Source organism: Mirounga angustirostris, unplaced genomic scaffold (genome assembly GCF_029215605.1).
Source record: "Mirounga angustirostris isolate CCGP_5_RB_7025 unplaced genomic scaffold, mMirAng1.0.hap1 SCAF_10, whole genome shotgun sequence".
NCBI classification, from domain to species: domain Eukaryota; kingdom Metazoa; phylum Chordata; class Mammalia; order Carnivora; family Phocidae; genus Mirounga; species Mirounga angustirostris.
In genome coordinates this window covers 85,594,637-85,605,034 of record NW_026991718.1, presented here as the reverse complement: position 1 = coordinate 85,605,034, position 10,398 = coordinate 85,594,637, and positions in this window count along the sequence as shown.

The following is a 10,398-nucleotide window of genomic DNA, read 5'->3' as shown; positions in this document are numbered from 1 at the left end:
CAGGCAACCCTGTTTGAACAGAGTAGCCCTGCTCCCTCTGAGGGTGGATGGGCTCAGTGAAAACTGTTTTTTGGGGGATTTTGTTCTCTGGCAGCTTTCCCTGGTGCCTTTCCACATCTCTTCCAAGAGTTAGACCAGAAGAGATCATTTCCAACCCTCTGCCTTAGAGCAGAGAGATTGCAGTCTGTTGTTCAGTGAGCTCTCCAGGCCACACTATCTCCATTTCTGTTTGTGCTGCTATAAACTGCAGTGTCCTGTGTTGTGCACCCCTCAGCAGGGCTCCCAATCCTTGCCTCCAGGTTGGGGCACGGGGGCATGTTTCTGCGCTTTGTGCTTCTAAAACTGCCAGCCACCCCCAGTTCACACGCGTGGCCTCGCCACTCCAGGTTTCAGTCCAGGGGGCCACCCTAAAATCCTTTCCCTGCTGCTACCAGTCTGCTGAGTCTGTGCCTTGTCCCCTAGGAGGCTATCACTCACCAGCGGTGTAGGATCCCCACAGCTCCCTCCCCTTCCCATTTATCTTCAGATATGTGCCTGCAGAATCATGGCTCTCTGTTTCATACCTTGAAACCAACCACCTGCGATATTCTGTTTGTAGAGTTCCAGATATATCTTCTTACATCTCAAGCTGATTTTGTGGGTGTTCAGAGTGGTCTGGTGGATATCCAGCTCAGTTCTGGGGACCAGTTGGAATAGTGTCCCCTACTTCTCTGCCATCTTTTCGCCCTGTATGGAAACCATCTTATTCTGACAAAGCCCGCTCTGCCTCAGTGAAGTTTTCCTAGTCCTGACTTATTAAATAGCATTTTAAAAGATCTCAATCATGGCTATTCTGAAACAATCCCCACAAAAATAGAATTAATGTCCAAACTGAAAATAATGTAAGCTTAAAAGCAAGTTACTTTGACCTTTAGCAAAGGGTCCCAAGGGTTTTCTGTTTTTGTTTTTTTCCCCACAATTTAAACTTTTAACAGAATGAGTTGCTAATGTTTCTTCTGTTTTATTACCTTTGACTCACTAGAGGGGGATAGAGGAAAAGGTTTCAAAGAAGCAAAGCCAGAAATTATGTAGAAAACCCAATGTCTATTGGGGTTAGTGTTCCATACTTTTCTAAAAACAACTCAGGTCCAAATGTCAAATCTAATGGTGAAGTAAATTAAGATGCTTGTTTTTCTGTGCCCTCATCTTGAGGATAAACTTGTTATGGATAATTCAGTCAATGCATCCATTGGCTAGGAGCTGATTACTGATTGAATTTGATGCCTTCTATTTTTATGTTAATTAAAAGCTTTCACAAGTATGTTTTTTTCCTTCTGCTCTTCCCTAGATTTTTTGCTGGAAATATCCTAATGAAATCACTTCCTAACTAGTGCCCCAAATTTCATCTTGCTTATAGACTGTAGAATGGAATTTTAAAACTTTTGAGTTGGTGCTCAGCCATGAACATTGTAAGGAATGAAAATGTAAATACAGTTTCTGTGCACTCACAATAATAAATAATATGGCAACTTACCAATTACATGGTTCCCCTTATCCCTTTTGGGGATTGAATGACTGAGTATATTTTGAAAGAAAATAGATCTCAATTCAGCTGGCCTTAAGAGTTGGCATCGGGGATTGAGCACCCTGTTGTTTTGCCAAGTCTGTCAATCCATCCCTTCCCCCACACACCCCTCTTTCTGAAGAGGACATGTGCAATTGAAAATGCTAGGGTGGCTCCATTCCTTAAAAAGAAAAATAAACAAATGGGTAACATGGACTAAACTTATTCCAAATGGAGTAACTAGTTGACTTTAGGCAAGGATCTAAACGAGGTGATGTTTCTCTTCAGAAATACCTGCTTCTTTTTCTTCTCCTAGGTACTGACAGATGGAGCAGTTTCCCCCTCTCTCTCTCTCTCTCTCTCGCATTCTGTTAGCTCTAAGTTTGCCCATCCCAATAAAAGCATTTCAGTGTACATTGCACTTGAGTCCTTTAGACATACTCACTTGATTCCTGCATTATAACAGGAGGCTTATCAGTTAGACATGAAAGAAATGTACATTTAATTGCTTCTGAAATTTTCCTCTCTGGTCCCTTCAATCAGGGCTCCTTCCATTCCTTATTCCAAAAGCCTGTGTCCCAGTGCTGATCCATAGTTACTAGTATATCCACCAACGTAGGAAATGTTGGGGTTTGGAACCAACAGCCAAGAAAGAATTCTTGAGACATCTTTGGTGCAAAAAAATTGGTTTTATTAAAGCATGGGGACAGGACCCTTGGGCAGAAAGAAGTGCATGAGGAGTGCATAGGGAGTAGCCAATTAAATATTTTCAAGTTGAGAAAGGGTTAGGGATAGCATAAGTCTCTAAGGAATTTTTGGAAGCAAGGTTTCCAGGACCTTGAGGGGGCTAGCTATTGTTTGGGAAGGTCATTTATTACTGTCTAGTAAAACCTTAGTCATGAGAGTATATCAGCGGGGTGTAGGTTGTAAGGAATTTAATTTTTCTTTTGCCTTTGTTTCCCACATCACCCACCATATGTGCTACACCCACCCATCATTCCTCTTGGAGTGGCATCCTGTGCCCTGGATCTATCTAGGTTTTCCCATAAAAACGCTCTTGTTCTATAGCTCTATTCTCCCAGAATCCAGTAATTAACCTGATCATGAACACATACCAAGGTATAAATGACTCATCATGTTTTCAAATGTTGTTTTCTGGGGGCACCTGGGTTGTTCAGCTGGTTAAGCATCAACTCTTGATTTTGGCTCAAGTCACGATGTCAGGGCCATGAGATCAAGCCTCATGTAGGGCTCCATGCTCAGCAGGGAGTCTGCTTAAGATTCTCTCTCTCGGGGTGCCTGGGTGGCTCAGTCCATTAGCATCTGCCTTTGGCTCAGATAATGATCCTGCAGTCCTGGGATCGAGCCCCACATTGGGCTCCCCATTCAGTTGTGAGTCTGCTTCTCCTTCTGCCTGCCTCTCTGCCTGCTTGTGCTATCTCTCTGTCAAATAAATAAGTGAAATCTTAAAAAACAAATTCTTTCTCTCTCTTGACCTCTGCCCTTTTCCCCCACTCACGTGCTCTCTCTCGTTCTCTAAAATAAAGTAATTAATTTAAAAAGTGATGATTTTTAGAGGTTTTGTACATTTCTGGGATCTTTCTGGACACACATGCATTTTTTTTCTTTTTTTAAAATTTTTTAATTAACATAATGTATTATTGGTTTCAGGCATACAGGTCTGTGATTCAACAGTCTTGCACAATTCACAGCGCTCACCATAGCACATACCCTCCCCAATGTCTATCACCCAACCACCCCATCCCTCCCACCCCCCACCACTCCAGCAACTCTCAGTTTGTTTCCTGAGATTGAGAGTCTCTTATGGTTTGTCTCCCTCTCTGGTTTGTCTTGTTTCATTTTTCCCTCCCTTCCCCTATGATCCTCTGCCTTGTTTCTCAAATTCCACATATCAGTGAGATCATATGATAATAGTCTTTCTCTGATTGACTTATTTTGCTTAGCATAATACCCTTTAGTTCCATCCACGTCATTGCAAATAGCAAGATTTCTTTTTTTTTTTTGATGGCTGCATATATATAGCATATATATATAAAGAAGTGCATGAGGAGTGCATAGGGAGTAGCCAATTAAATATTTTCAAGTTGAGAAATATATTATATATATATCATATATATATATCTCACATCTTCTTTATCCATTCATCTGTTGATGGACACCTAGGCTCTTTCCATAGTTTGGCTATTGTAGACATTGCTGCTATAAACATTGGGGTGTATGTGCCCCTTCAGATCACTACATTTGTATCTTTGGGATAAATACCCAGTAGTGCAATTCCTGGGTTGTAGGGTAGCTCTTTTTTCAACTTTCTGAGGAACCTCCATACACACATGCATTTTTCACAGAGGGGCAAAACGTTAAAGGTGACATTCTGGACATTGGGGCAAAACACTGAGAACAGTTCTTTGAGTCAATTATTGAGACTGTTTATCTTCTGTCTCTGTATCCAAACTAAGGCTTTGTCCATTGTTTTGATATGTCTCACTCTGTGAGATCCAGAAATGAGTTGTTCTATTTGAAAAAATCTTGTCCTTTCTTCCCAGATCCAGGCACTGGCAAACCTTTGCCCAGTTCTATCTCAGATGTGGGCCAAAACCCAGAAGAATACAAAATTGGCCCTTGGAGAGAAAAGCCATGTAGACTTCTGGTATGATCTCCCTGTGCTATTAAGGCAAACACATCTGGAATGGTCTTTAAATATTTGCTGACTGGTATGTGCAAAGGTCTACTGCACTTGAAGAAGTGAACACAGTCCCTGCCCCCGGCCCTGCAGCTTTAATGAAGGATGGAAAGAATTGTGGCAGAAGGGAACCCCAGCAGGCCTTTCCCTAGGATGCATTGCCACTGGGAAGCTGGATGGTAAAAAGCAAAGGCAGCGGTGTGTGTCCTCACCCTTCCCTCTAATTACAGAACAACAACATTTCATTTCATTCTGAAATGGAAAACTGTTCTTGCTTCATTAAATATGTACGTTCCATAAAATATGGATTAGCACTGGGCTTTGCTGGTGATCAGCGAGCTACAGTCTTTCCAATCTGACCTAAATTATTCGTGTTGGTTTTATGATCTGGAAAGCAAATGTATGCATTCCAAAGACTCTTTCTAAGATGTTTTAAGTTATTCCATTGTAATATGGAACAAATCCTTGCATTTCAACCCTGAAAAAAAAAGCAAACCCGTTAGACTGCAGAAATGAGTTAGCCATTAATTCAGATAAAAACATGTGGCCTCATCCAGAGAACAGTTACCCTCCATTTATCGTATTATGTTTTGCCCATTCTGGTTTGAATCCTTCAGTTGTCTCTGACACTGTGGCTTATTGAAGGCTGGATGGTTTGATATATTGTTATCTTTTCTATGCAAGCAAGCTGGGGTTTGCTTAAAATACAAGTAAATTAATAGTTGGCTCTGTGCAGAAATGATACATGGAAACTTGAAAATATATGGCTTTCAGGGAGAAAAAAATGGCATGCACAGAGACAATAAATGATAATTCATATAATCATCAAATGTGATTAAATCTGGAACTGTGAGTTAATTTAAATACTAGTCAATGTAATCAGAATTTTATTTTTTATGATCTCAAAGAAGAAAATGTGTTTTCTTTGCTTGAAGGTTTGTAGTTTTATTGGCTATGTCTAGGTTTATCAAAATGTATTGGAAAGAGCCCACTTTCCCCACCTCCTGGTATACTAACTCTAAAATTTAAAATGCAGCTGAAGATTAAAAACACCGTCTGCTATATGGAACCATACCAAATCCAAAGTCATGCATCATTTCTGGGGATACTGAGAGAAATCCTATGACATAATTTTCATTGCTTTTATTAAGCTAATGAATTTTTTATTTCTGAATATATATAAAGAGTTTACTTTCATGTAAGACACATATTCTCTACAGATGTATTTAGCTTATTCATATTTAAGGCATTTGTCTCTTTATAACTTCCTTTAATGTTTATCTATAATTAACATTTACGTAAAGCTTTGTGTTTACCAGACAATTTAAGATACATTATCTCACTTAATCTTCAGAATAACTTTGGAGATAGGAATCACTACCCCATTTACAGATGAGGAAGCAGTAACTTGGAGAGATTAAATTTCTTTCCCAAACTCATATTGGGTAGTAAGTGGCAAAGCAGGATACAGATCACAAATTCAAGTCCATGGTGTCAAGTCTGGCATACTTCAGGCCTTCCAAATGTTAATCACCATTTAGACCCTTCTCATGGTGAGCACCACATGTTAACCATATGCATCTTTCCCTTCAACTCAAGGACTATGCACACATTTATAGGTAACCCATACATTCTTACTTTTTTCTTACCTCTACACCTAGATAGAAGTGAAATATAAAATTAGTACAATATTTCCATTTTGAAACTTTGACAAGTTAGTTCCACACTCAGCCCACACTCAGCTCTGCTTGCCTTCACCTGCTTGTTACATTGGCACTGCACCTCTGGTCTGTTTTGCTAGAATGTAGACTCCTTGAAGGCATACCCTTTATTATCATAATCTTTCCAATGTCTAGTTCAGTGCTTATATAGCTGATGTTCAAACAATGTTTGTCAATTAAGATCCTTACAAAGCAAAGATAAAAATAATATTCCCTGGATACTACACCATATAGCTCTCTGTTCTATTTAAATGAGTCTAAAATTTTATGACAAATATACAAAAAATGTGAATCAATTGAAACTAAATCATGAAAACTAGATTCCTTTTACTGTAGTTCATGCTTAACATAAACTTTACATGTTGATGAAATTAAAATTGAAGGAGGTTTGGAAGATCCATTTTCCTGGGATAATGATTATTTTGAATGCCTGTATTCACTGAGGGTCTGCTAAACAGGGAATACTCACCAGTACACTTATTGATGAATATTGTATCAGAGTGTTAATTCTGTCCTACCACCCTTTCAGGTGTGCAGAGCATCAATGTAACATGCCCTCTCCAACTCAGCTCCAGGGCAAGGGGAGGTGTTTTCTGAGAGTGAGCCCACTGGCAGTTACTTTTGTAAAGCTGGGGTAGGATATCTCAATTTAAAATATATTCTGTGTCCCAAAAAACTGGTGTTTAGGTTCAAATTGTTACACAGCAGTAACTGATGATCTGAATGCTGCATTTAAAATTTTTCCACATGGCTTTTAGTTATTAATCTGAAGAAGCTTATCATTTCCATGATTCTTCATCAATAATTTCTTCTGTCTACTAAATCTTCCACCTCTCTTCTTCTTCCATGAGTCCACCAACTAGTGCCCTGTTCTACAAATCTTTCCCACAATCCTATTGCCACCTCAGGAACTACTCTAATTGCCACCATTTCTATGTTTCTAAACTTTCTGGAAGAATAACTGGTCTTCCTGGTCCTCACTTACTCTACTGCCAATCTCCCTGTATCTACCATGACTTGACATGCATGCCTACTCCTATTGTGGAAAGAGTTTTCATAAGGTAGCTAATACCTTTTTTTTTTTTTTTGAAGATTTTATTTATTTATTTGATAGAGAGAGAGGGAACACAAGCAAGGGGAGCAGCAGGCCTCCCGCGGAGCAGGGAGCCCGATGCGGGGCTCGATCCCAGGACCCTGGGATCATGACCTGAGCTGAAGGCAGACGCTTACCGACTGAGCCACCCAGGCACCACCAATAGCTAATACCTTCTAATTGCCTGATCTAATCAGTGGTTTAATTTTTTTCACTTTATATTTCTATTAAATTTTAATAATCACATATGACATATTTCTACACATGTGGAAAGTATAGGAAATATACAAAATAATATATCCACAAATATACTACCTAGATTTTATCTTATATTAATATTTTATCGTATTTTCTTCAGTATTCCCCTTTTAAGAAATAAAATGGTTCAGTCCGTTTAAATCCTCACCTCATCCCTTTTTCTTAACTTCAGTACTTCTCTCTTCACTTTCTGCAGCACTGATGATGCTGATGGAGCCTTTCTTCCTGAACGTCCTGCTTCTCCTCAGTGTGGCCATGTTTCCTGTATTCTTCTCCTACTGTGTCTGTGTCTTTTATCTGTGGTTTTCATTCTTCCTTCCCCACCTGCCCCTTAATTGTTGGTATTGCCATGGACTGAATCTTGGTTCTGCTAAACACTGCAAGTCTATCTCAGGAAGTTTCCCTAAATTTTGTCTCCTATCCATCATGGCTACCACTGCATTAATGCTCTTCCTTATCATCTTAGCCCGACACTATCATCCACCCTCTAATTGTCTTTGCTCACTAGATGTTTTGTACTCCATGTCATCAATCTTACACACTGTCAGAGTTTGCTTCAAAAAACAAACAAACAAACAAAAAAACCCTTTGGTTATACATTGCTAATTACTTAAAATTTCCATTAACCTCTGGTCCTACAAGGACAAAAAAGCATGGATTTCTTTTTGTGCTTTGTGAGAACCTTGACATCTATTTGGTGTCTTCCTCACCACTTCAGCTCTTGTGCATCCCATTCCTCATGCGTCTAATCTCTACCTATACTAACTTGGTTTTCCCCACCATGTTTGCTGGACCACTTCTAGGAGACTCTGAGTCAAGATGGCAGACTAGACTGATGTGCCCTGCCTGACTCCTACCTCCATTCTAAACACAGAGAGGAGTTGAACAATTTATAACAACAGCACAAAATAAAGCAATATAAAAGAAAATGCACAGCTGAGCTTAAAGTTAAGTAGGGGACATCTTCAGGTGTTTGACAACCAGAATAGAATGTCCATTAACCCAAAAAGTTATTAGAATTTGATCTCTATCTTAAAGTGGCGTTTTCAGACCCATTCTCTATTGAAGAGTTAAGGCTGCATTCCCTGTGCTCCATATGAAATAGAACTGAGGTCCTTGAATGAGGGAGCTGGGAAGAGGGTTCTATACAGGAATGGGAACTAAAATGAAACTGTGCTCACCAGGCCAGCGATGTCCCATGGAGCATGCCATCTGCCTTGGACCCTGGATGTGGAAGAGCCTCCAGGAGCAAGAAAACATATATACAAATTTGTGTTCTGCAGGAGGATGGGATCCAATCTTGAATTTTGTACATGGTGAGGAAATAATGAGCTGAGAAATTAACCTTAAATACTTGATTAGTGGAACTGATAAAACTCAGAGTGCCCAGTGAGAGGCAAAAACTTCTCTGCACTAATATCTTCATCACCAGACCCTAGCAAGACTCCCGTAGAAAATGATTCACATCAAAGATAAGTTCAGAGTCATAAATTAAAAGTAAAAATGTAACAGAGAGAATTCACAATGAAGGAACTATAAATTCAGAGCAATTTGAAAACAATTTTAAAGACATGTGCTTAAATTATTCAAAATGCTGAAGGTAGGGCTTGCATCCATAAAGAAACTGCAAAACATTAGGAGGTAAACATTACACATAGATTTGTAAGGGAACTTAAATATTGAGAGCTGTTGCTCTGGCTCTGGGTGGGGGTGTCCCTTGAGGAAAAAGGAGAACAGAAGTGTCCACAGCAAAACTGAAGAGGAAAAGAGAAAAAAACAGTCAGTTCTTCCCAGGAAGGAAAAGCACCAAGCAGAAGAGCCTGCCTGCTTCACTCCTCTGTTGCTCTATAATGATACCTGCCCCTAACTGCATCTGGTATGCTTTTTTTTTTTTTTTAAGATTTTATTTATTTATTTGAGAGAGAGCATGAGAGAGAAAGAGAGAGAGAGATCACGAGCAAAGGGGAGGGGCAGAGGGGGAGAAACAGGCTCCCCACTGAGCAGGAGCCCATGTGGGACTTGATTCCAGGACCCTGGGATCATGACCTGAGCTGAAGGCAGATGCTCAACTGACTGAGCCACCCAGGTGTCCATCTGGAGTGCTTTGAGTCAGGCTAATCTTCCCACTGAAATAAAAAATAGCAGTATGGATAGACCTATGGGGGAATTTGTATAGACCAGTGCTCTGCCACCAGCAATATTGCCCCAGCAGGGGACGTGCAATACCCAGGGACATGTTCCATTGTCACAGTGGGAGGATTTGTACTGGTGTCTGAGGGACAGAGGCCAGGAACACTGAAAATACCCTGCAGGGACAACACGACCCCCAAACAAAGAAGTTCTGGTCCAAAAGGTCAATTGAGCTAAGGTGGAAAAGCCCTGCTATGGACGAAGTAAAAAGCTTTAAATATTATCTTATTAATATACTATGCTCTTCATGCCTTGATCTTGTGGCTTCCACTGTATCCAGGATGTGGTCTAAAGCACATCCCTCTGTTGACCCCACACTTTTGCATGGCCCCTCCCTAATGGAGGAACAATGCTGCCAACATGGAGACAGGAGGCAAGAGGGAGCTGGTGGTGGGGAGTAGTTACTCTGAACAAATTTTCTATCTTCCTTAGTGGAGGGGTGTAGGATTCTGTCCAAATTTAATAAAACCCCAAAGGATAAAAGTAAAACTGTTGGTTTTAGATCAAATTATATTGAGATCTAAATATAATAATATAAAGAATTGCTAGAAGGGATGGAGAAGGAGGTGGTATACGTGTTAAACTACTTTTCTTATTTTATAGCACAGAAATTAATAAATGCAATTCAAATTTGATATATCAGGAAACAGAAAGAGATTCCATAGATTTATAGTGTTAATCAGCAGATGCATTGAAAGTAGAATTTATTGAAATAATGGGACTGTTTGCAATTTCTTAACTATATGAGTATACTATTTCTAAATTTGAAATAAAATAATTTTAATACTGAGTGTTAGCAAGAGTGGGATTGTGGAGATAAATGGAACTATCTTTCCAGGGGCCATTTTGGTAATATGTACCAAAAGACTTACAACATTTGAGACTATCCTAC